Source organism: Hermetia illucens, chromosome 1, assembly GCF_905115235.1.
Source record: "Hermetia illucens chromosome 1, iHerIll2.2.curated.20191125, whole genome shotgun sequence".
In the NCBI taxonomy this organism is placed as follows: Eukaryota; Metazoa; Arthropoda; class Insecta; order Diptera; family Stratiomyidae; genus Hermetia; species Hermetia illucens.
In genome coordinates this window covers 75725492-75752630 of record NC_051849.1, presented here as the reverse complement: position 1 = coordinate 75752630, position 27139 = coordinate 75725492, and the positions used below count along the sequence as shown (strand labels likewise).

The 27139-nt window shown below is 42.0% G+C and overlaps 1 protein-coding gene across 2 annotated transcripts in view; it reads right to left on the bottom strand.

The window, feature by feature from the left end:
* The window catches only part of LOC119647289, a 751009-nt gene that overhangs the window by 99758 nt on the left and 624112 nt on the right, over positions 1 to 27139 (bottom strand). For both annotated transcript variants that reach the window (XM_038048193.1, XM_038048194.1), the window contains exon 5: positions 27010 to 27106. The gene's annotated coding sequence lies outside the window, so the exon portion shown is untranslated. The remainder of the gene's footprint in view (positions 1 to 27009; positions 27107 to 27139) is intronic.

The following is a 27139-nucleotide window of genomic DNA, read 5'->3' as shown; positions in this document are numbered from 1 at the left end:
AAACTCTAGGCCCGGAAGGGACTCTCCTCTCATCAGGACTGATTGTATGCCTGGGATTTCATAGCCAGACAGTAAATTGATTTTAATCAGATTTTCCTTTACACAAAACTTCCAAAACGAACAGTAAAAAACTTGAGCAGTGATATGAAGAGGTTGTCGTCAACCTGCGAGTGTTCAAAGAAACTACGCACGCAAAAGCGAGGTGCATTTCGGGTGAGACGAAATCGCTACCTGGATCAAGCAGTGAAAACATAAACTCTCCAGACAAATTCACGGATATATCTAAATCTGGACCAGGGAAAATAATTATATGCCCAGAGGGATGTAGAATGTATAAGGGAAAGAGAGGAACTTATTCAATCGCATAGGTTACCCCGATCCTCACCGAATGCTGGAGTTGCTAGTGAAGAGGGAGACGTCATAAGTAAAGACACGGCTCCTTCCAAAAGACCGAGGAGTGAGAACGCCTCGGAGGTAAGACTCGGTGCATCAAAAGAAGGCTTGGAGAAGCTTACAAGATTTCAAAAGTGGGGAACGGAATGTGATCAGTTCTGACCTTAATGAGGGCGGTGTGTATGAATGTATACTATTAACCGACGACGAAAGTTTGAAGTCGCTATAACATTGGAGCTGGAGAGGTTATTTTGGCATATGTCAAGTAAATTCTCCTCTAGCTACGATTCTGTCACCGTACGAGTCATTTCGTCAAACGTATGCTCCCGTTGTGTACATTTTCCCTGCCTCAGCCCCCTTTCCTGTACAATGATTTCTTCGACAGATTATTAGAAGTCCTAATCGTTTTGTTTCCCTTATTTCCTTCCATCCTCTGGGCGGCTTTAGGCTTCCTATGATCTATTGACTTATTAATCCTGGCCTTCCCTCCCTCTCTAACAACTCCACCCACTCTTCTGTTCCGTTATCCACTTTCATGTACAGCTGTGCCGCCCTTCTATTTAACCTTTCTAGAAACCACTTAGATAGCACTCTTGATCTTGCCCTCTCTAACCTTCCTTTGCGTTGTTTTTCCCAATCCCAACATGCTTCCTCTTACCTTGCCTCTGACACCCATCATCCTGCTCTCGAGTTCGGTACTCAGATATTCCGACTCCACTCTCCTATCGCGCGCAAGCCTACCAAGTTCAACTTTTATAAGGCGAACTTCGAAGGTTTGAACTCAGCCCTAGTGGAAATCAACTGGGTTCCCCTCCTCTCTCCATTAACGTGTGACCAAGCACTTAGCACCATATATACCATTTTATCTGAGCTTCTTCCCTGTTACATCCCCTCCTCCCCTAAGTGTTTACACTTTTACCCTGTTCACCTGGCTCACCATTGAAGTTCAGAAGAAAATCCGTCAAAAACACACCGCGAAGCAATTCTTCTATAAGCTATGCTGACTTAGTTTTTTTTCAAAACTATGCGTTCCTCGGTCAAATCCTTAATATCTGAGTCCAGAAACGAATATCGGACCAACATTGAAGATTCACTAAAGCGCGGAAACCTCAAAACTTTCTGGTCCCACATTGGGTACGACAGCGGGAGTCCTGCTCAGCTATCTCCCCCGTCTATTAAATTCTCTGGCTCCTCAGTTAACTCCCCCGAATTATCTTGTGATTTACCCTACCGCTACTTTTCCTCAGTCTATGTTCCCTCTCCCTACTCATCTTCCCTCCCGCCAGTGAATGTAGCCTGCCCTGCATCGCCTCCCATTTCTATTCTTACTCCTCTCCTTGTCGAGTACCTCATTGAGAAACTTGGTGCCAATACCGGCCCTGGCTACGATGGTCTTCCAAACCTCTTCTTGCTTAAAACTGGCCAGTCCATCTCGCTTCCGCTATCACTTATTTTCAACAAAAGCCTCGAAAAGAAACATTTTCCCGGTTTGTAGGAAGAGGCTCTCATCATCCCCATTCACAAAAGTGGCGATCGTATACTTGCCGAGAATTACCGTCTCCTCTCCTCTTAATACGAAATCTTGGAAAGATATACCAGCAACTGGTTGTCCATCCACTTTGGCCACCACATAGTGAAATAGCAACACTGCTTTGTTAAGTGTATTTCCTCTGCCAACTTGCTCGGCTTTACACATTTTGTCGCCAAGTGTCTGAATTCACGGCTAGAAGTGCATATCATTTGCACTGACTTTGCCTTCGGCACTAGAAATCACAAGATACCACTTGCTTTATGTTTTGCCCTTTACCTTTCCAACCGATCCTGCCACGTCTGTTTTGATGGCTGCACATCCCGGTCCACCCCCCCCCCCCCCCCCTCCTCTTTATTCAGACAATGATTTATTCTGGCTCCCTTATTATTTTTATTGTTTATTAACGACCTTTCCCCGCTCCTTACTTCACCCTGTTTGCTCTATGTCAATGACTTTAAACTGTTTTCCGCTATATCATCGCCTATGAACTGTGTTTCCATTTAATCAAACCTCGAAAGTCTGATTCTTTGGGGCACGGCTAATGGTTTAGCGCTAAATGTTAAAAAATGTAACTTTATGTGCTACTCGCTTAAATCCCCACCCCTTACGTTTTCAGAACCTCCCGTTCCTACAACAGCGTAGATCCTATTTGGATTCATGCACATTTTTTAAAGGCATTTATTAATACATATCAGCGCTTTGTTATTCGGTACTTTGGCCAGATATAATATCAGAAGCAGAACTTTGTCGGCGTGCGGTTCAGATACTGGTGGACGCGCTGTCGTTCTCGTTAACTGAACTAGCTACGCGTTCTGTAAGCAACTGCAAACTTTCTTTTCTTTGTGGTAGAGGGAATCATTGCTTTAAGAAGAAAAATAAATGAAAACGGTTAGATATAATTGCCGGGCGGCAGGGTTATGGGAAGAACAACCTAATCTATCTTCATCCAGATAGCAGGCGGTACGAGATCTGGGGCTGCACATTAATGAAGGCAAGATGGAGTACACGGTGGTAACGTCAGGGGCTTAAAAACCAAAGAGCGAACAACATCAAATCACACTGGTCAAACAAAAACAATAAAAAGATTACAACTTTGAGACCGTTGAAAATTTCTCCTATCTAGGGTCGAAAATCACAACCGATAACAGCTATGACGATGAAATCCGTGCACGATTGTTGGCAGCCAAAATATCCTATTTCAGCTTACAAAAACTGTTAAACTGTTTCGCTCGAAACGGCTCACCTTAGGGTCACAGCTCTTACTGTACAAGATAATGATCTCGATAGTCCTTATGTATTCCTCGGAGCAAAAAAAAAGCTGCTAACTCCGTGAGGTTGTGGATAAAATCCCGCTCAACAGGTTGCGGGGGACTGGTCGGGATAATTCAGCCCGGGAAATCTATAAGGGTAATATCTATAGTACAAAAAGAAGACGAGGCAGACCCTGGCTCAGATGGAACGATGCCGCAGGTCAGGACGCCAGACAGCTTTTAGGGATATCGAATTTGTGGACCTTGTGGACCTCGCCGCAAAACCGGGGTGTCTGGAGTTCCTTATTAAGGCAGGCCTAGACTGGATACCGGTTGTTTCGCCGTTGATGATAATGAATGGAATGGGCTCAACGAAGGTAGAGGATTATCTCTTAGGCTAGCAGGAACTACACACGTGTGAAAGGAAGGAAGGTCATATGCAGCAATAAAAATAATAGAAATTCCAGAAGGGGTCCTTGAGGTACAGGTCCAATGTAAATGTATTTCTCATCGCTTGAAGTTGAACATATTACGTTATTATCTTCTAAATTAAATCTCAGAAGTCGCGAATATTACTCCTTTCAAAATTGAATATAAATTCTTTGTTCGTGGTGCTATTATTGTTCCAAAGTATTCAAAATGTAAATAAAATCCTCAACAGAAAACGCTTAGTCAGCAAATCTTAAATTTTTTGGAAAATTTTCATTGAGTGCAAAAAATCAAATAATTTGGAAAATATAAATCTTTGAAATATCTTTTGACATATGTACATCATCTCCTTTCAATTGTAACATCAAAAGCGAGAGCATCCACCTTGCTTATAAAAACAAACCACACCCCCCCTTGTTAAGTGCTGCCTCTTTCGACTGGCAAACAGCATCTGCTCGTCCAATATTTGCCGGTATGAAATCGGGACCATAAAATTTTCCATGTAACTTTCCACTTTCGGAACTGAACATTGAACTTTCCTCGACAAATTCCTCGTTAGGAGTGCGAGTTAGCACAACCCCCAATAAAAGTCGTAATTAAATCCAAACATTTATAGTAAACTTAATATAAAATCTAAACACATGCCGAGACCGGAAGAGCCGAGATTTGCTACATTTGCAGATTCTCCATCTTCGGTGTAGTTGCAACCAGACGTGGCTGTGGCAGGACGCTTGCAAGTGAGCATCACTTAAATTCAGTTACTAGGATATTTCCCTGTTGACTGAATTAGGTGGATGCCTTGGGAGGTAGAGAGAATTTGTGGTTCCAGATGATATAAAGTCTGGAGTTAATTGAAGCCAGAACCACCTTCATTAAGTTTGATAGGAAGTAATAAAGTGAGAGACAGAAGGTTTTCGAAGCAAATGGCCAAATGGCAGCGTGTTTACCTATTCAAATATCTCAAAACTGCAAATTGGTTTAATTTTGAAATAAATCTAAATACATAGAAAAGAACTTGAAGTGGATCAAGAGCGGGGGTCCTGGCTGAATAGCATGAACTGCTTTGGTGAGAGAATGATGGCATTTGATTGATTAAGATTTAGAGGTTGAAATCAGTTAATGCCAGTTTATCGGATGCACAGTTCGCGTGGATATTTATGTAGAGACACCAGAATTCTACCAAACATTCTCGGCATGTTTAATTATAATTTGAACCCCCCAATTCAGATATTACTGGACCCTTCAAACATAAAATTTTAATTGGTAACTGGAGCTTTTTATCCAACTTCAGCCTTCAAAACGTATTAAGGGTTCCTCCAGGTTGCTGTCCGTACCTCCGCCTACAATTTGCAATGGAACAATTCAATGTTGCATAGTAAATGACTAACAGAGAAAGCAATTAAACTACACACTACATGCTCCCTATACCAACATTTCCACTGTCTAAAATGTAATTTTCTAGTTGAGGAATTCGAAGTGAGTTATTCGGTAGTTTGCTTAAGAGAAATTAATTAACAGAATGCAGATGAGAATGGACCGACTTGGCAAAAGGACACGACGCCCTGGATGAGTTGCAGTAAAGTGCAATATAAACTGGGAGTCTAAATTGGTGGTTGGTTGCAGTTGACCGGAAAACCAATTATTTTATGCTAAAATCATTTGAACAACCGCAGAAGTTAGATATGAAAATTGGAATGTTGGATTGTTTGCAGAAAAATTGGAATTGCGGATTTGAGTGAAATTTTCTTTTTTTGCAATTTATATGGGCCTTCTGAAGATGTACAGATTTAAAATGCAATTGGATTAATTCAAAGATGCTACATCGGGGTATCGGTCGATGTCTAGACGTTATGGTGTTAACATTCACCCTGAAGAACTATTCAAGGAGATTTGTTTTCTTATGATAAGAGGTACCAAAAATCTCAACTCAACCTGGCTTATTTATTTCGGGGAGGAACAGTGCCAATATTCGAAATAATACTGGTCTCAACAGCTGGGCATCACCGATCTACACACAGCTCACTCATTTTAGCTGTTTTATTGATTCATACGTTTTACTTGTTTCCGGAATACCGGGATTTATATGCTCATATCCAATTGTAATCGGAGACTTTTGGCGAGTTTCTGCAAAGCCACAATCAAGGGTATTTCTCGAAATGTTGGGATACAAAGAGAGAGAGAACTCGAATCTGGAACTTTTTGGGTACCACTTCTTTATTCAGCAAATATTCTAAGCATTTGTGGCATTATAATATAAGTAAAACTTTATTAAAGTGCTACACATACTATACTTCTCGCGGAAACAGCTTCGCATAGTAACACGAAATTTGGAGGAAATGTTGTATGCAAGAGTAGCATCATTAGCTTAAGTTTAAGAACGTATCCTTATATGAGCAAAGAGGAGGTGAAAATCTTCTCGCACTAAATATAGCCGTGTGATGTATCAAACGAAATTTCTCGTTTAGAGCTTTTTCGAAAAGTTCATAATTCAGACATTAATTGCAAAGAAGTGAGGGTCGAAAAGTTCAAACTTCAATTTTCAGAACCCACCATTCCGTAAAATCTGAAAAACCAGAAATCTGTGGAAAACAGGCTCTCCACTTCAGTGGAAAACCTACACCCAGTGTCTACGGTGTAATCAGCCAGAAAGGATAGTATAGCGACTCTCTTAATGAGAGGAACTAAAAACCTGACTACGGCCGGCCTGTCGGTGACACTGTTGCCTAACTCTTCCACAAAATGGGAGGTGAAGGCTCGGCAGAAGAAAATTTTAACCGCAAAGGAGAAGGGACGACAGGCTTGCCTGCCACAAGCTTTTTCTCTGCCTTTACCAGGACAAGCGGAAGAAAAGGGAGCTGGTGATATGAACGCAACTGGTCTAATTTCTGTATGTGTAAACAGTTTATTCAGCCCGGACACGGCGGCAGAAGCAGAAGTTTCTTGGGAATGAGGACTTGGGCTGCTGGTGTTACACCACCAGAGAAATCGAAAGCGAAACTTTCGGCGGGAGGTGAGGACAAGCTTGTAACCCCGGTGAGTTCCCCACTAAACGCAGCAGACTTTTGAGTTAGCGCCGGTTCTCATATTGGATTACACTCATGTCTACAAACATGAGAGTCAGCCAAATTAACCTGCATCATGCGAAAGCCTCTTCGTATCTACTGGCAATAAGCCCGGCCAGGCTGCAGGACTGTACTTATATATTTCTGGTTCAAGAGCCATGGGTTCGTTTTAACAAAATCTGTGATATTGGATCAGTCAAGGAAACTAAGTTCTTTTTCGATGAGAGATCCTCGAGACCGAGGGCCTGCATTCTGATATAAAAATTGTTAGAGACAACCATGGTGAGACAATTATTTTCCCAGGACCTCGTTGCGGTCAACTTACAATACCAGGTTAATGGTAAGAGGAGAAACGTCATACTTGCCTGTGCTTACTTACCTTATGATTTTTTGTGCCCTCCGCCGACGCAAGGACTAAGCGATCTTGTAGTGTATGCCGAATCAAGTGACCTTGAACTCTTAACATTTGTTGGGGCAGAGGCAAATGCAATCTTAGAACAAAGAAGCTGTTTTATTGTATCACTTCAGCTGGTGTAATGACCGCGAATGTAGGGTGCGCTCCTACGTTCGTGGAGCCAAGAAGAAGTGAAGTAATTGATTTAACAATCTGCACTTCAAAGTTGTTAGAGTTGATTAGAGATTGGCGAGTGCTAGATGAAGTCTCACCATCAGATCACCGTTACTTAGAATTTATTCCGACTATTGCAGGCGAACAGTCCGTAATACAAAGACGGAATCGTATGAAAATGGATTGGGCAAAATTCAATGAACTCCCTGGCAAGACTAAGAACTCCTTTGGCGATAAAAGATCAATTGGAAACTCTGAATTGAGCACTTTTAGGGCGATTTGAAGAGACTTGTCCTGTTTCCCCAAGCAACCGCGGTAAAGCGGTTCCATGATGGGAAATGAACCAGACGACTTCTAGATTGTGCTTACAAAAGCAATAAGGATGAAAACTGGTTAAATTTCCGGAACTAATTGCGTGAATTTAAGAGGCTCGTAGAACGAGACCCCTTTAGAAAATATTGTGAAGAATTGGAAGGTGAAAGGGAGACTTTCAGGCTGTGCAGAGTCCTTAATAAGTATGAGTCGACCAAGTTGGACTCTTTTAGAAAACGGAATGGTACTTTCACGAATTCCAGAATTGAGTCTGTACAGACTTTCTTGGAAGTACACCGCCCGAGGAGCGGTTGTTATCAATGAAAAGGCGAGAGCTGCTATACTATCATTTGAACACTTTAAAGCACTTGATGGCATCGATGCAGCGATACTAAAGGAGGGTACAAATCACTTAGAACGATTGCTAAGAAATATTTTTTGTGGATGTCTTGTTTTGGGCTACGTGCCTTCTTTCTGTCGGAAGGTTAAGGGTCTTCATTCCCTGGGAAACATGACTATTCAAATCCAAAGAACTTCTTCCATCTTAATATTATTTTCGCTGAAATGTCTAGGGACACTGGTTGAGCGTTATATTCGCGAGAAAGCGCTAAGGGAGTACCCACTAAATGGAAACCAACATGCTTTCTAACGTGGAAAGTCTTATGAGTCTGCTCTTCGCTCTTTGGTTTCAAAGATAGACGACGCATCTCTGAAAGGAGAGTACCTGATGGGGGTGCTCGTGAACATTGAAGGGGTGTTTGACTCTGCGCCCTTCCAAAAGGTGCCGTTAGAGAGAATGGTGCTGATGAAATTTTAATTAAGTGGATTTACGTTATGCAATGCTGTGTGCTGAAGTAGGTATTGACAGCTACCTAACATCGGAAGTGGAGTATGTTGATCGACTCACTATTATGCAAAATCTGTTAATACACGTTAAAGTTTAGGCAGATATCGTGGTTGTGATGGTTGTTGGTCGAGATCTCATTTGGTGCCTCAGGCGTGGACTTTCAGTAAGTCTAAATAAAATCACAATTAATTACGAAAAGGAGGAAACTGAATAGTCTTTGCCAGAGGTGAGAGGTACAATGATTCAACTTTCCAAAAAGTGAAATATTTGGGAGTTATTTTAGACAAGAAGCTTCTTTGGAATAAACATGTAGAGATGAAGATGAACCGTGCTCTCACCGCTTATGGGCTGCGCAGGCGGATCTTTACGTCGACATGGGGACTTAGGTCTCAGGTAGTAATGTGGATATAGGTTGCTATCATTAGGCCCATGTTGGCTTACACATCCGCAGTGTGGTGGGTTAAGATAAAACAAAAAGGGTTTCGCTGTAACTTAGCCACACTGCAAGGAACTGTTTATTTGGGTATCACCGGTGTCATGAGCACGACAACTTGTGTAGCTTTAAATGCAATGCAATGAGAGCATGATCTATGGAGAAATAATGGACGTGGTGGGCACAGAGAATTGGAAAAGTTATTGGGAGAACTGAATCCAGTTTTCGCAATGTCTTCTGATTTTCGCATCCCCATACATCTGTTTGGTAGAATATATGAGGTTATCTTGAAACAAAGAGAAAATTAGGACGAACCAGAAGAATGCGTGTCAGGATATATTGATATCTTCTACACCAAAACCTCAAAAACAGAACAGGGTTCTTGAGCCGGAGTGTACCTCTCGAATAAAAAGTACAGGTAGGCTTTTCCCTTGGGACAATATACAACGATCTTCCAGGAGGAAGTGTATGCGATCGTATGGATGATTGACGAGTGGTTAAATGGCAGGAGCATCGCATCTGTAGCGATAATGAAGCTGCATTGAGGGCGTTGAGTAAACCCTTTGATTACTTCAAAAATCGTTCAGGAATGTCGATTGAGTCGATTGAGCTCTGTTTCTAGATTCAATACGGTGGAACTACTCTAGGCACCCGGATATTGTGTTGTAGAGGGAAATGAAATCTTGGATGCTTTAGCAAAAGAGGGTTCAATTTCAGCAAATACCATCCAAACTCATGTGTAGCTCAAAGTCTCACACTCACTGATGCAATTTGGAGACCGCTGCAGTCAGCATACTAGGCCCCTATAAGCTTCTCGAGTATGGAAGGTACTAGTTGAGACTGCATGTCGGGAGTAAGCTCAAGATGGTCTCCTTAGGCAGGCTGAAGTCTTTTGTTTGGGAGGCAAAATTCATTGTCCGACTACTCGTTTGGTGTCCGCCGGTCAGCCGCAGTGGCCAAGTTACCACCCCACGCGGTTTCTCCATGAAACCCCTTGGTTTCAGCTGGGGGTGGTGCTGCGACATTGGAATTTTTAAAACAGTTTGAATTAATGATAAACGCCAAGAAGAAGAGCCATTGTAACAAGAATAATTGTTTTGGTAATATTTTGTCTTATTTAATAAATCTTATTTAATTCTAGCAGATTTGAATTTAAGTAACTAAAAAGGAATTTAAATAAAATAATGAAAACTAGTGCATAAATGCTCAACACTCGTTAGCAAGCAACAGTGTCAATTTGAGGCTGGTGTTGAGATAGTATCATTTCAAGATTCTATACAATATAGTGAAGGTGGATCCTAGCTCTGCGAATGCTCCGATCGTTTGTGAGTAGCAGACGGACCAGCTTCAAAATCACTGTATGAACGTAGCGTAGTGTAGCAATGGTATTCCTTCTCCATCTATCGGAAGCTGGAAGCTGGTGTAAAGCTCAAAACTGTCCCATACCACGGAATTCCGAGAGACCGGTGGGTGGTATCTGGTTGGTCTTCATGAATGAGGACATGCACCTTCTATTTTCGCGTCTTCAAGACCTTGGGATCCTAATGGGCGATTGACTGATGATTCAAGAGGAGAGACCCGAGAGTGTCTGGAGGCGGACTACGAAGTCCCGCTGAGATTCAGGAGCCCTGCATCGTAGGTACTCAAACCATTAAAGAGTTCCAAAGTAAATATTATAATTTAGTCTACAACAAAAGAGATCGGGGCAGACCTGAAGCATGTATCCTCGCCAGAAGGAACTTCTCTGTGTCCGAATCTGAGTTCCAGTGACCTTATCGTGGTCAAATCAGAGCAAGAGGGAGCGGAATACGTGTATATCTCCTTGGCTTACATGGCCAACGAGCGATCAGCTCCATTCGAAGAACTACAGCGTCTGACGTCTTTCATTGCCGTAAAAAGTGCCAACCTTTTGATAAGGTGCTATTGGGAGACATATGCTTGGGGGCAGCTCGGAAATCAATGGAAAACGTGAGTCCCTTTTTGATTTTGTTGTGTGACAGGGGACACACCAACCTTCTATTTTTCCACCTCGGAGAAATATGATGGCTGCGAGAAGATCCTTGATGTCGCCTTGATAACTGACAGGGTGAAGAACCGGAGCGTATTTGAGTAGAGGTCTTTCTCATATCACAATTAGGTTCTTTTCACTCTTAATCTCGCTGTAGACATATCCTACCCTTTCAGAGACTCCAAGAGGACCAATTAGAGGAAGAATGGCCAAATTATCAAAAAAACTTTCCCTTGCTAGTAAGGGTAATATTGGGACGAACGCGACGCCTTTAAAGTCTAGTGCCTCACGAAATACAGCAAAAAAGTCATTGCCACCACTTTGGGGAATGAAGATTAGAAAGCTGGCCGGAGAGGTCTTCGAGATCTGTTACAGGCGCAAATACTGTGAGCCATACAAGGACTGCTTGAATCGGTATAAGTTGGCCATTAGGCCTGCAGGGAGCGGTGCTGGCTAGACTATTGTCAGAAACTGAAAGTGCCGATGAGTTTTCGAGACTCACTAAGATTGTGCCAAAGACACATAGGAAGCTATTCCCTTTTAAAAAGTTGGAAGGCTCTGTGGCCTGTGAGCTACCAGATGCAGACATAGTTGATTCTACTTACCCATCGAGAAATGGCCCCTCCTCTATGTTCACATCCTTCCTCCGAATCCCTCCCAATAGTAGAAGTAGCCTGCCCCGCATCGCCAACCATCCCCCTTCTTACTCCTATCCTTATCGAGTACCTCATTGGCAAACTTGATGCCAATGTCGGACCCGGCTACGATGGTCTTCAAAACCTCTTTTTGCTCAAAAGTGGTAAGTCCATCTCTCTTCCTATATCTCTTATTTTCAACAAAAGCCTCGAAGACCATCATTTTCCCGGCTTGTGGAAAGAGGCTCTCATCATCCTGATATACAAAAGTAGCGATCGTACGTTTGCCGAGAATTACCGTCCCATTTCCCTCCTCTCTTCCTGTTCCGAAATCCTGGAAAGATATGTCAGCGACTAGTTGTCCACCCACTTTTTCCATTACATAGTGAACGAGCAACACGGCTTCGTTAAGCGTAGGTTTACTGCCTGTTTAAACTCACGGCAAGAAGTACATACGATTTACACTGACTTCGCTAAGGCCTCTGTCTAAACTCTCATCTCTAAACTTGTTTTCTGGCTTGTCTTTCCAACCGATCCTACCGCGTCTATTTTGACGGCTGTACTTCCCACTCCTTCTCCCCTTCCTCTGGCGTCCCAAGGGAGCTACTCTGGGTCCTTTGTTATTTTTACTTTTTATTAACGACCCTCCCTCCTCCTTACTTGTCCCTGTTTGCTCTATGCAGACGACCTTAAGCAGTTTCCTGCTTTACCGTCGCCTGTGGACTGTGTTTCCCTTCAATCTAACCTACTAGACACTCTGGTTCTTCGGTGCTCGACTAATGGTCTAGCGCTAAACCTCAGAAAGTGTCACTCTATTTGCTACTCCCTAAAATCCTCACCCACTTCTTTCTCCTACTCTCTTAACGGACATTCCTTATCCTGCTTAAATTCCACTCAAGACCTCGGAGTCACTTTAGACAATAAGTTCCGCTTTGACGCCCATGGACTGTGTTTCCCTACAACCTAACCTAGACACTCTTGTTCTTTGGTGCTCCACTAATAGTTTAGCGCTAAACGTCAGAAAGTTTCACTCTATTTGCTACTCCCTAAAATCCCCACCCACTTTTTTCTCCTACTCTCTTAACGAACATTCTTTATCCTGCTTAAATTCCACTCAAGACCTCGGAGTCACTTTCAACAATAAGCTCCGCTTTGACACCCATTGCCTCGAAGTCACCAATCGAGCAGCAAAATTGTCACCATAGGGTCAAAGCTCTTACTGCACAAGACAATGATCTTCTCACAGACTTGGGTTCTTAGCAAGAAGAATTACGAACTCTTGGCTGCGTTCGAGAGAAGAATCCTCCGAAGAATTTTTGGCCTCCTACATGAGGATGGACGATTTCGTAGCCTACATAAAGACGAAATCTATGAGCGATACCATGACCGTCCGGTTGTGGATAAAATCCGGCTGAATAGGTTACGGTGGGCGGGTCACTTAATCCGTATGGATGAGGATGATCGCACCCGGAAAGTCTATAAGGGGAATATCTATGATAGGAAAAGCAGACGAGGCGGATCCTGCCCGAGATGGAGCGATGACGTTGGTCAGGACGCTAGACAGCTTTTAGGGATATCGAATCGGTGGACCTCGCCGCAAAACAGGCCTAGACCGGTTACCGGTTTTTGCGCCATTAATGATGATTTATAATTCGCTCTCTTCAATTCTCCCGTGAGCAATACCCTCGAGTACTGGTCCGTGATCTGGTCACCCTCCCGTAACTGTGATAGTCTTGCCCTTGAAAATGTACTACGTAAATTCACCCGTTCCCTCTTCTTTAAGAAAAGCTTCCCTCGTTTGGACTACCCCTCCCGCCTCCGCTTCCTGAAGCTTCCCTTCCTACAACAGCGTAGATCCTATCTGGATCTATGCACATTTTTTAAACTTTCTTCGGGTCTGATGGATTGCTCCGCCGCTGACGATATCACCTGCCGTCTTGCCTCTTATAAGACACGTGGCGCAGACATTTTCAACGTGCCCTTTCGCAGAGCTCGAAGTCTACTTTCATTCCCCAAATCCTAGGCTTTGCCAAAATTACAACGCGCTCTTCTCAACTTAAGTCCTTTCTATCTACGGGCGGATTCTGTGAAGAAATGGCATAAAGAGAACTCCTTGGACTACTTTACTTTAGTTACACGTCTACTCTCGTACTACACAACCTCAACACCGAGGTTCACTTGTTCTGTTGTCCATCGGTTAGCCGGCCCCGGTCCAGCTAATTTTCATGTAAAATGCGTTTTCACTCGCCTCAACCAAACCGTTAATTTAAATGCAAGGTCAATGTCAATGTTCTCCTTTGATCGGTCATACTATATTTGAGCATTGTTATTATGTACAAATTGACAATTTGCATATAAATATATAAATGAGTTTTAGAATTTTAGGGAGAGGTAACAGGCTGTAGGTTTTGATAAATAAAATGAAATGATTAATTAATGCTGAGGAAGGGGAGAAGGAAATTGGGAGAAATATATTGAGAAAAGTGTTCAAATGGAAGAAAAGGGGAGGATATTACGTATTAGTAAATGCATTCCCTTTTTAAGATTGTTTCCGGAAAAGACGAATCAGTACTACAATACATTCAGCCAAAATTACAACGCACAACAGCTTGGTTCTTTTAACTTAACTTACCTCCTCATGGGGACAATAAGTAATTGGAGGTTACTCTGTTTGTTGTGCGTTAAATTAAATAAATAAATTAATCTATCTGGGTGTGACGTTGCATCCTAAGTTAAATTGGAGACTAAACATATATTTACAGGAGGATGTTTGTAAGGAAGTTGACTCTTCTGAAGAGGATGGTCCTCTGGACGTACTCAGTCGTACGGTTTTGTTGTGTGGGGTCAGGCACTGTGCAGGAATTACAATTGAATCAAGCGTAACAGGATTCAAAGAACCGTGTATACAGGTGTTACTGGGGTTCAGTTGTCATGCCCGGCTGATGCCATCAATTTACTTCTGCGCCCACTCCTCCTGGACCTACACAATAAATACACTGTAGCGTGCAGTGCTATTAGACCATGTGAATCTGAATGCTGGACAGCGAAGTGCTACGAACAACAAGGTGAAGGACGTGGAAATCTGAGCGAAGAGTTGGTTGGAAACTTTTTCGAGGAGGTATCAAGAAATTGATGTCCCGTCGATAAAGCGGGAGATCTTTTACCTGCGAATCATGCACGTTGGTGTCCTTCGTTTTTCAAAGTTTCCACGTCTATGGCTTTCCAAAAAAGTTTTTGTTACATGAATATTATTCAATTTTCATGTCCGGGGCTGCTTGTTTACGTCTAATACGATTGTTTCTCATCAGGTATTCGGTAACACCCATGAATGCACACATACTACATATATATAGATATGTTGCATTAGATTAATTGACGTCAGAAATATGCACATGAATAATGGTTCCCAGGCTCATAATTCCAGGGGGAGCAATTCCTAGAAGCCGGTATGGTAAATAATCCCGTCTAAACTTAGAAGCAAAACAATGCTCGCTATTGCAATAAGAAATCTTGGAGAAAATCGCGGAAATGCAAGTTCAAAAATGATTGACCTTGACTTTGAAATGTTCGCATTTCATTATAAAGATTGAGCACTAGATTCATGGAGCTTTCTAATATTGTTTCGTTATTAATGTGTACACATTGGGTATTTTGGCAAGTTTACGTTTTATATTTAGACTGTAACGGTGAAGATTCGGTTTCTCACGCTTGAATTATAGTCAATAATTTCAATTTGACTACAACAATTCCTGAAATTTTTATGGCCATGAAAGCCAACTTGGTGTCCACAGTGACCGGTTCCAGGGAGAATTTATTTTTACTGGCATATATACGTATGTATCTATAGATAAAATGCTTGCGTGGGTGAAATGTTAAGGGGCGACTATTTTTATAAGTATTCCAAGTCGTTTCTGAAATGAGAAGGTCTTCTGTTTATTAATATCGATTTAAACTAAAGGTGAACTTGGAAGGTATTTTTAGATATGGATTTATTTGCTGATTTGCCCAATCTCTACTAAACCATTCTCTGCTATGCATTTGTGTTATGTCTGGACTACAATTAGTCCTAATCAAAGTTCAACTCCACTTCATCTTGTTGTTTTTGATTTGCAGCTTTGAGAGTTCTTCATGACCAAAAAATTAAGGTTCAAAATTGTGGATGTGATCTATTCTTAAAAAGAAAAATGACTTGCATAAAATTTGTATAATGGAAATTCATCCCTCATGAACTTTTATCTGACTGAAATGAAAACGTATTTTCTCTCAAAACTTATTAAGTAACATCGATTTGGGGGGGGGGGGGGGTTTTTTCGTATTTAAACTGCATCCACTCCAGAGATCTATAAAAGCTTTTTCAGTCGGAATAAATATATTCAAATGTGGCTGAATACGTAATAAAAATCATTGCAGATTATCAAAAATAGACTCATAGTTTCAATGAAACTTGGCGCCATGGAATCCCCATTTTGCACATCATGCGGGGTTCACTGCCAGCTGGCATTCCGGGTCTGCTTATTTTATAGTGGGACAGCCTGAAATCCGGCATCGATATTCCGATTCCAACTACTTGTTGGTAAGCAACATTTTAAAATAGAAAATCAAGTCACTAACTTACTGCGAAATGAGCTGCTCAAATGTTTGTAATCAGTAGCAAATTTACTTCGGATTTCGGGGAAGGTACTGACTGAAGGCCGATACACTGTGTCGATAAACAATTACAAATTAATCCGTGTAGTAGGCAATGTTTTACTACTGAAGCGAATGTTTAGATTATTGGTGCTAGTACTGAGAGGGGGAGTACCGCAAATTACATATTTGATCACTCGCTCGCATGTAGTCATGTGGTGATTCCGGCTGCTCCTAAGGTGTGTTTATTGGCACATCCGTTAAGGTTGATTTACTTGCTCTGATGATGTTAAGTGTGCATACATTTATGACCATATTCTGGGTAATTTCCTTGAATTTTAGGTATTGATACTTATTTGCTATGTCCCAGATAAATGTTTTAAATTATTCATTCAAAATTCTACTAATAAACTGAAATCATGGAACATACTGCTAGCGTAAAAACGGAAATGATAGGTCTTTTCGTTGGGAACATTTATGCATAAGCTATCATTTGGTTGTTTGTTTGCTAGGGGCAAATTCATTGCGCTTCAACTCCCTCCATTCCAACTTCGGCTGACTAGGAGGGGGGGGGGGGGTTCCCTTTCCATACGCTACATTTATATACTAATTCCGAAAGAACACTAGCACGGAACAATCTCAACTTGATTTCGGTGTTCAGAGAATCACATTGCCACATTTTAGACAAGCGAAAGCGAATCTAGCGCTGTTAATATATCGGGCAAACCAGTCTTCCTCTGCCAATTAATGCAGATATGCAGATAGGGGGAGTACGATGACCCTCAGACTGGGAACCTTGGTTTTGTTGGAGTTCACCTTCATTCCAACTATACTTGCATCTCTTTTCAAACCCAGAGCCATTTGGCCAAGCTCCTTGATCCGGTGAGAGAGCAAACAGGTGTTACCAGCGTGGTTGAGCCGTTTAAGGATAGATTTTATAGTCCTACACGTCCTCCGAACAAGGCGGGATCGAGAACGACACCAATAGCGAGAAGAAATAATATCGCTGACAGATGTAACTCTGACAAACTCCGCTTCCGATCCCGAATTCCTTTGTGATTTTACCTCGGTTCAACACCTGAAATTTTGCTCCATCATATGTCGCTTCGATAAAAGTTGTGAGCTTCTGTGGGATCCCCGTTCTGCGTAGAGTAAGCTAGATACACTGTAGGTTCACGTGGTCGAAATCTTTCTCGAAATCGATGAACAGCAGGTAAAGCGAAGATCTAAACTCCATGCACTGTTCTAGAATGATCCGTAGGCTGTTGATGTGGTCAATGCAAGAAGATCCGAAGCGGAAACTAGCCTACTCTCTGTCAACCAAACTTTCGGAACACTTATTAAAGCTGTAATGACATTATTAGATTGTCGATGGTCAAAAGACCATCCTGATTGGCCGGAGACGATCAAGAGGGGAGTGCAATCTCAAAAAACCTAAAAAGTTAGCGAAATTGACCGTGAAGGTCCGCCCGCAAATATTGAAAATCCATCGAGCCGCTCCGTCAACCCCTTTCTTGCATGCCTCTGTGCTAGCCAGGCTAGGGAATGTGGGCAGAGGGGTTCTTTGAGTACTTCGATCTCTCTCGAGTCATTGTACATTGTCCACGTGTCCTTTCCGGTACGTGGGTTCGCACCGAGTCTTAGAAAAAAAAAAAACACAAACGCGGGTATTCGCGTGCAACTAATCAAATAAGCAACACGTGAGCTGAACCTGTAAAAAAATAAACAAGTCGGGATATCGAAAGCGGGGCTTCGGGTATAAAGGTTTTGTGCTCATCTTATATGAGAAACTCTCTATGGACAATTTTCCATTCGTACAAAGCTAAGAATACAAAATATTCCGACATACCTTACCAAGCTCCAAGGTACACATACATATCAACGACATAAATACTGTGTTTATCTTAAATAAACAACCATTCCCGATTACCGGAAGACGATGCGTACATATGAATGTGCGCATCTGATTTAACGCATTTCGACGCATTTCCACTTTACTCCGTGCACAAAGCCATATATGTATGTCATGTACGTAAATTAAAACCGCTGGTAACCAGGTATATGCATCCCTATTATATTGGTTACCACTCGCAAGATTTATTAGCACGTACATATACATAAACATGTCTACCTCAAATAACTAAAAAACGGAAAAATAAAACGTCCTCGTGGACCTCGCCGTTCATAAAAGTTGACTTTATTTGATGATGACGTCATTCGCGTCTTAGGCTCCAATACATTTACCTGAGATGCAGAACTTTGACCATCTATAATTTTGTTAACAATAGTTGAATTGATCAAATTAGGGGGATTTTCCGGTAAATTTCTAAAACATGGTAATATACCATTATTGAATTTATTTGTGCAGATATCGGAACGGGACGTATTTTATATATATGGTTGTATTTCGTATCTTGGTATTGTGTAGCGCGTCAACGACATTTACGTACCATCGCTCGTGGTTACTTGAAATGCGCTTCAGTTCCCCTCCATGACTTCCCGAGGCGCTCGCATCCCTCCTCTACTGTTCTGCGCCAAGTGCTCTTGGGGCGACCCACTCGTCGGCCATCTTGGGAGAGTGAATTGCATTGCATAGCATAGCTCGCAATGCAATTGTCGCTCCTCCTTATTGTGTGACCTATCCACTGCCACTTTCGTCTTTCTATCACATCGTATACGAGTGCCAAGCTTGTGCCCCAATAAAGTTATTCGTTTGAGATAGTGTCGGTCCAGCGTACTTCAACTACGACGCAGAATATTGAAGAAAGCTTGGAGCTTATGAGTAACAGTGGAGTTCACTTTCCATGCGCTACTCCCATATAGGAACACAGAAGGAACACTAGCACAGAACAATTTCAGCTTGATCTTAATATTGAGATAATTGCATTTCCAGATTTTAGATAGGGCGGCGAAAGCGATGACTCGTCAGACCGTGAACCTTAGTTTTGTTGATGTTTATCTTTAGTCAGACTCCAGTGACCCAGTGAGAGAGCAAACAAATATCATCAGCGTAATCGAGGCGTTTGAGTAAAGATGTCATCTTCCATTGAATTCTTCAACGTCCTCTGGACAGGGCAGCATGAAGAACGTCACTCTGATAATCGGTATTAGTTTCTCCGCAGTCCCCCTCCTGCGCAGAGCACTTCAGATACACTCCTTGTTCACGATATTGAAAACTTTCTCGAAATCGATGAGCAAAGATCTAAATTCCAAAATGATTTGTAAAGCGTTGAAGTGGTCAATGCAAGAGATTCCGGAGCGGAAACCAGCCTGCTATCTGTCGATCAACCTTTCGAAATATTCTTTGATGCGTTCCAGCTATTATTTTTGCGACGGCAAGGAGCACGCAGATATCCTTCTAACTGTCACACTCACTCGCCTAGATTTTTTATAGATGTATCACTGCGATTTTTTCAGATTTTTGGGTCGAATAGGTTATAAGAAGGAGAACGGTTTCACTTTTTGGGGCACTCATTTTGAGCCCTATCTCCCCCTATGTTTCACCCAGTGTCAGAAATAAGATCAGTTTCGAAAGGTACTAATCGAGCTCTTTCATTTGATATTTCACATGATCATAATCTGTGAAAAAATGTGAACCCCGTTTTTACATGTATGGGGAACCTCCCTTCAAACTCAACACAAAATAACGCCTTCTCACTGCATGTAAAGTGACACAGGCCGTATGTTCTCACTAAATTTAGTGACAATCGGTTCATCCGTTTCCGGATATAAAATACGTTTTCACTCGCCTCAACCAAATCAACCGTTAGGCTTGCATCATGAAATATATGAATTAGTCAAGTTTAAATGCAAGGTCAATGTTCTCTTTTGGTCGGTCATACTATATTTGAGCATTGTTGTTATGTACAAATTGACAATTTTCATATAAATATATAAATGAGTTTTAGAATTTTAGGGAGAGGTAACAGGCTGTAGGTTTTGATAAGTAAAATGAAATGATTAATTTTTAAAATTTTAAATGGTTGAAGTAAAATGAATGTTGAGGAAGGGGAAAAGGAAATTGGGAGAAATAAATTGAGAAAGGTAAGGGGTGTTCAAATGGAAGAAAGGGGAGGATATTACGTATTAGTAAATGCATTCCCTTGTTAAGGTGGTTTCCGGAAAAGACGAATCAGTACTACAATGCATTCCAGAATTATTTTAGTTTAGCACGCAGATACCCTTTCAATTGTCAGACTCAAGGCGTAGCCCGTGACAATTTTATAAAACACCTTGTAGAACGGCACTTCTCAATTGATATTTGAAGTCTGCTTTATTTGTAGATCGGTCCTAAGATGCTTTAATTTACATTTAAAGGAAATATACAGAAAGCGATGAGAAAGCGACAAACCATCTGCTTGAAGTGCTTCCCAGACAGTGTCCAAATTAATATTTCAAAGCCGACTGTCATATATGGTACACATAGTTAACTTAGGAGCTAGACCTTGAAACAAAAAATGGTCTCACTACAGCGAGTAAAACAGGCATTCAGCTCGTACTACAGAAATAAATCGGTGGGCCTGAATAACATTATCCCTGCCCTAGTTATAGTTTGTACTAAAAACAGGATTGAGAAGGACTGAATAGACTATCGGGAGGGTTCACACAGGATGTGTACATTTCCAAGTGGCTACCTAACTCTAGGCAGCATGCTGGCCAGAAAAACAAATGTAGGGATTGAGTATTCCACGGAAAATGGAAAGCCGATCTCTGAAAAAGAATATGTTTTGAACACATTCATGGAACTTTCAACGATCCTCTGCGATCTTTAGCCGGTTGCTCACAATATGGCAATATATGGCCTAGTTGGCATTATACTTACGTCCTAGATAGTGGCTTTGAAAAAGTTTCTTGGTGCAGTGCGAACGCGAGTGACCGGTGGACATCGAGACAAACTGGAAGTGTCCCAACAGCTCTTTGCTGCCGTAGATGGGTGGTGTGAGTCTAGCTCTGCCATCTCTCTGATATCAATAAATCAATTATGGTCTACAGTGTCAGTAGTATCTGCTTTTCTGCTTTCTCTCTGTTTCGAGTTTTAAATGGGAATTGTAGGCTATAAGAGCCATTCTGGCCAACTTGCCATGGTATTTCGGTTTATCGAAGATTCTTGCTTGCTCGAGTTTATAGTCTTGGCTGTCCTTCTACTAGATGGGATTTAGCAGTAGAGTGAAGGAGCGTCATCACAAATATCAACACCATATTAAGCAAAGTGTCGTGGAGCTGTCACCAGTTGCTGCTGAAACTTGGCCAAGTGAACTAAACAACTCTGATGTAAGTGCTACGACAGTTCAACGTAGGTCGTAATAAAGACTGATAGACTGGCTCGTCAAGGGTTTTCTTCGAAAATTGTGGGGCTATGGCCAGCGTTTGGCTTATGTCATTCACTGTATAGTCTATTGTGAAGAATGAAGTTGCAAGAGTTCATGCAGTCGTATGAAGTTGTCTGAATTCCTGCTGGCGCTCGAAATATTTGTTATAGCTTCTACATCGGCATTTTTATTGCCATTCAAGAGGGAAAATATGGAAACCTCACTTAAACAACCGAAATACAGGAAGCAGGAAGGTTTGGGGATAAAGGTTTTGTGTTCATCTTGTGCGAGAAACTTTCCATACACGTTTATCTACTCAAATTCAAAATATTTCTTGCTATGTTATCAAACTTCAACTCCTGCTCTTCATAGAGTGTAATCAATTCGCGTGAAATACAAAACTTTGATTGCCATCGAACTTTGCAGAATTATATCTAATGATATCACTTATAAGGATGCCAAATTTTGCACTACTGTTACTGGAGTTGCGGAATTTTCTTCGAAGTGTACCTGTTTTTCTTCCTTCGATGGCTCAGCTTTCTCCGGTGACTTATTCCGCAATTTGGATGTGGGGCATGGGCAAACTACTTCTGGTTCTCTGACGGTACTACTGGAGCTTCGGCTGGAATGTTTTTAAGGTTTTGTGTAAACACAAAACCTTATTAAAATCGGTTTACCGTCTGTCTGTCTGTCTGTCTGTCTGTCTGTCCGTCTGTCTGTCTGTCTGTCTGTCTGTCTGTCTGTCTGTCTGTCTGTCTGTCTGTCTGTCTGTCTGTCTGTCTGTCTGTCTGTCTGTCCGTCACACGCATTTTTCTCGGAGACGGTTATAGCGATTGACACCAAATTTGGTAGAAAGGTGGGAACTGTGAACGCTCACACATACAGTGAGTTACATCCTTTTACGTTGAATTTAAGGGGGGGTCCCCATACATGCAAAAGGGGGGTGTAAAATTTTTTTTCATCAAATATAGTCATGTGGGGCATCAAATTAAAGGTCTCGATTAGTACTTTTCGAAGCCGGTCTTAGTTTTGACATTTCTTGGAAACGTGGGGAGTGCGGGGGGTTGAAAGTGATCATTTCTTTAAGGGGGCCATTCTCAGAAACTGCCAAACCGAAAAATCTGAAAAAAATCAGGAGGCTGCCACTATATGGTGCCTTGGCTCCGAAATACCTTTCATACCAATATCTCTTCAAAGAAAGTTAATAATAGTATATTCCTATAATTTTTTGTAATTGGCTAGAAACCCCCCTTAAATTCATCCTAGCGGCACGAAATTCTGCAGCGATGTAGGCTATAATGTAGAGCATAATCATACCAAGTTTGATGGAAATCGCACTATTACTAACAAATTTATAATACGTCGAAGTTGTTGCTTCTTTGAAAATTGAAGACTATCAATGTCAATATCACCCGAAAGTGGACATATGCATATATTACGTGCTACGTACTAAGAAATAGACAAAACCTTTCGTACCTGAAGCGTCCAGCTTCCGGTTTCCCGACTTGTTTTGTTGGTAAGCTGGGGAGTAGGAGTCTTTGGTTGGTTCTGCAGTGCAGTTGCTTCATCCATTTGTTGTTGGAACATCTTCAGGTTGTGAATTTTCCACAGGAGATCTTGTTTTTTCTTCAACAGTCTCAAATTTTGTTGTTACAGGTTCCGTAAATTTCGATGGTTTTACCGGGGCAGTTGGTTGTTTTTAATATTTCTCTTTCTTGCCTAATTTTCTAAATTTTTGACTATCAAAAATTTCGAAATTTCGAGTGAAATGTTGTGTCATAAAGCGGAAGGGCTCTTAGTCTTATAATAACTCAATTGATAATTCTAGATCTCTTAAAACGATTTTCATTTCGAGGTTACCAATTTATAATGTAATTATTGAATTATAATATATTTGTATTTATTTGTTAAATTATTATTATATTCTCATCATAAATTGGTTATAATTTATTTTTTAAATTTATGGTGTGGTGGGGAGCTCGAATCTCCGCTAAGCAGCGCCTCCACACTAGAATGAAGTGGTGGACAACCGGCATATAATGCTACCGTGGCATATAATGCTCGTCAACTCTGAGATCTGAATTTCAAAGACGGTAAAGGGTAAGCTACAGGGAAGGAAAGAAGTAACCCCGTCAGGACTTATAGAGAGCAGAGTCCTGATCCGGAGGAATTACTCTTCAACCAGCTTGGTTCAAAATTAGTTTAGCTGTACGAATTTATCAAGGACAAGCACAACGTGCACCTAGTCATAAGGAATATGGGGAGGGCTATTAGGGTTTTTTTTAACAGATCGCAAGTGGAGAAAAGGAATTCTAAGGAGATGCTGAAACTGCTGCTCTAACAGTGTCGCAAGCGACTCAAGTGATGTCTAACCGTGCTGCCATCGAAATAATGTGAAGCAAATTCAGAAATACTATGCAAGTACTCTGTGGGCAAAAATAAGTGGTGTATATGTATACAGCTGCTACGCCCGACAAAGTTTGACAATGTTTGAATTTGCGTAAATGCTTGACAATCTTCTTCTTGACGCAGGGGGATGAAATTCAAGGGTGAATGCCGGTGATTTTAATGCTTGGGTTCTTGAGTTGAAATTGCAGAGAAGCAATTGCTGGGAGGCGCAGTTTATTAGAAGTTTTTGCGAAGTTGGATATAGTTCTAGTCAACGAAGGTGATGGAATGTAATGTAGGAAAGGGGAGCCTTGCTCAGTTGTAGACGTGACCCAAAGCGATCACCACGCAATCTTGTCTGAGCTATGTGGTGGGCCACAGGAAGGAGAACCATCAGGTTCGAAACCGGGAAAAACCTCAGGCTGGTCTGCGGAAACTTGGGATGAGAAGACTTTCAAAGAGGTGTGGTTAGACCAACCTACTAGAGCAGACGCCTTTACGCAATGAGCTGTCCATATGGCACAATGCATTGCCAAAGCATGTGACGCGTCTTTGCCTAGAAGGTGTCCATTCCCCAGTAGAAGACTCAACTACTGATGGAATACTGAACAGATCAGCTTTCAAACAACGAGCCACCGAGTCAGAAAAGCGGCTCAGAGGGTGATTAGTGGGATCGATTAGGGGCAAAAGGAGCACGCCTATAAGGAAGTCTGCATAACCCTCAAGCTCAGCAAAAGGAAAAGCTCTGCTCAGAAGTGGACGTAAACCTAACGGGACGATTCAGAAGCCGTTTATCTCCGCAGGTCTCTCACTTAAAATCATCCCCCTAGAAGAAAGGGATTCTGACAGCTTCTAGCGACCTCTAAATGTGACGGTATTAGTCACTAGAGAATGGCTACTGCTAATCTGCGTCAGAATGGGTGACAATACAGCCCCGGGCTTGGACGGAGTACCGAATGAGGTCCTTAAGCTCACCGAGAAATCCAGACCGGACGCGTTCGATGAGTTGTTCGAAGCTGGTACGGCTGCCTAAGTCAGGTAAACTGCCAGGTGAGCCATCCTCATACTGATCTATATTTTGTGGACACAGTGGAGGAAATGTTAGAGCGGGTAATCCTAATAAATTAGCCTATATGTATATATTTTACGTTTAAAGCTAGAGAGGGACATAGAGTCAAAGGACCCAAGCTGTAGGGCATTGTAGGACCGGCAAAACCTCGGGATCGGAGAGTGAAAGTAAATCTCGAACTCCGCGAAGGGTACATGTCCGCACTATGTGTGTTATGAGATGAGGCGATACGAAAAGCAATATCCCAGTTGGCGGAGCAGTCCATCAGGCCATTGCAGAGTTTGAAAAGAGCACACATATCAACGAAGATACGGCGTTGCTGTAGGGAGGGGAGATTGAGGATGCGGAGTAGTGACGGATAATCAACCCGTGGAAGGTTCTTTTTGTAAAAGAGGGTCTGGGTGAATTTGCGTTGTACAGCTTCAAGAGTGCGGCAGTCACGGATGCGGTAGGGGGACCAGACTACACAGCAATATTCAAGGATGTTTCAGACAAGGGAATTGAAGAGTGTTAAGGAGGGCTGGATTGAGGTAAAGTCGGAGGAGGAACGTAGGATAAAACCAGATATTTGGGAAGCTCTATTGATGATGTCAGCGAAGTGGGAATTGAAATGAAGTTTACCGTCAAATTTTACACCCAGGTCTTTGAAGAAGGTCAGTAGTGAAAGGGGTTGTCCGCTGAGAGAATAGGAAAAGGATGATGGGGAGGGTTTAAGGGAATAGCGCATCCAGTGGCATTTGTTGACATTCAGTTTTAGCTTGTTGACCGAACACCAACGGGCTAAATTATCAAGGTTGGACTGTAAGAGAGCACAGTCCAACGAAGACGAGACAGAGGCAAACAATTTAAGGTCGTCCGAGTAAAGCAAATGTGAACAGGTGAAGATGGAGGCGAGGTCATTGATAAAAAACAGGAAGAGTAGCCTTGGGGAACACCAGAGGAAGGACAGAAGGAACCAGATGAGTGACCATGAAATGAAACTTTGCAGGAATGGTGTGAGAGATAGGAGGAAAGCCAGGAGATGACTGAGAGAGGGAAGTCTAGCGATGATAGTTTAGAGAGGAGAATGTGGTGGTCAACGGTGTCAAAGGCTTTGGAGAAATCAGTATAAATAGTATGTACCTCCTGTCGTGAATTCAAGCATTTAGCAACAAACTTGGTAAAGACCAGAAGATTTGAAGCCGTTGATCTATGTTTCACGAAACTATGCTGCCCTTTGACAATGAGGTGACCGAAGTGCGCAGTCGACCAGTCGTTGACGTATCTTTCTAGGGTTTTGGAGCAAGAGGAGAGAAGAGAAATGGGGCGGTAGTTCACAGCAAAGGAAGGGTCTCCACTCTTGAGGATAGGAATGATAAGGGCCTCTCTCCGGAGACGGGGAAAGTAGCATTCATCTAGACTTTTGTTGTAGATCATACACAGGAAGAGGGAAATGTGTTTTCTACAGTTAAGTAGGAAGAGATTAGGATAGCTTGTGATGAAGATTAGGATGCGATCAACTCCATGATCGCATCTATCCAGGAGGCGTGAAAGACGCGGCTACGTCCCCGCGTAGAGAAGAAAGGTGACCAAGCTAGAGTGAGGTGGCCAGCTTCTTTTGAAGATTTCCACCTCACCAAAAAAGGACGTTCAGTCGATTTTAACAAGGTTTCGTTTCACGCAAAACCCTCAAAATTAGGGAAGGGAGCATACATATCTAGTGAATATTAGAAAGAGGAAAAGGATTTCATATGCAGCTGCCCCGATTCTTCAGACATTAGAAGAAAGTATTTTGGAAAGTTTCTTTAAAGAAGTGTCTGCAAAGTCTCTGCGTCTGGAAGATCTCAGATTCCACAAAAATCTGCAAATAACGCATGCAGGAGTCAGTTGAATAGGCGATTTGAGAGGATAGTTAAATCATCATCATCATCATCGATGGCGCAATAAACGGTATCCAGTCTAGGCCTACACTTCAATGGTGTTTAAAGATGCGGTTCCCCCCAAACCTAACCTAATTGGTCTACCCCTATTACTAAACTTTTATTTGAGTGTTTTGTTATAATAAATATTATGAATGGAAAGAACTGACTCAGTAAATAAATGAGGGCTGCAAGTTTTGAAGGGTTTTTAAAAAATTGAATCGAACCGAATTAAAAATAGATAAATTTACCTTTCGATTTTTTAGGCGTAGTAGGAGGGGCTGGTGTTACGGGTGGAGTGCTTCGATCTTCGTTATATTGAAGAGATCTTGGGTCGTTGATATCACTCTGCAATAAGAAAGTGTAGAATGTTATTTATGT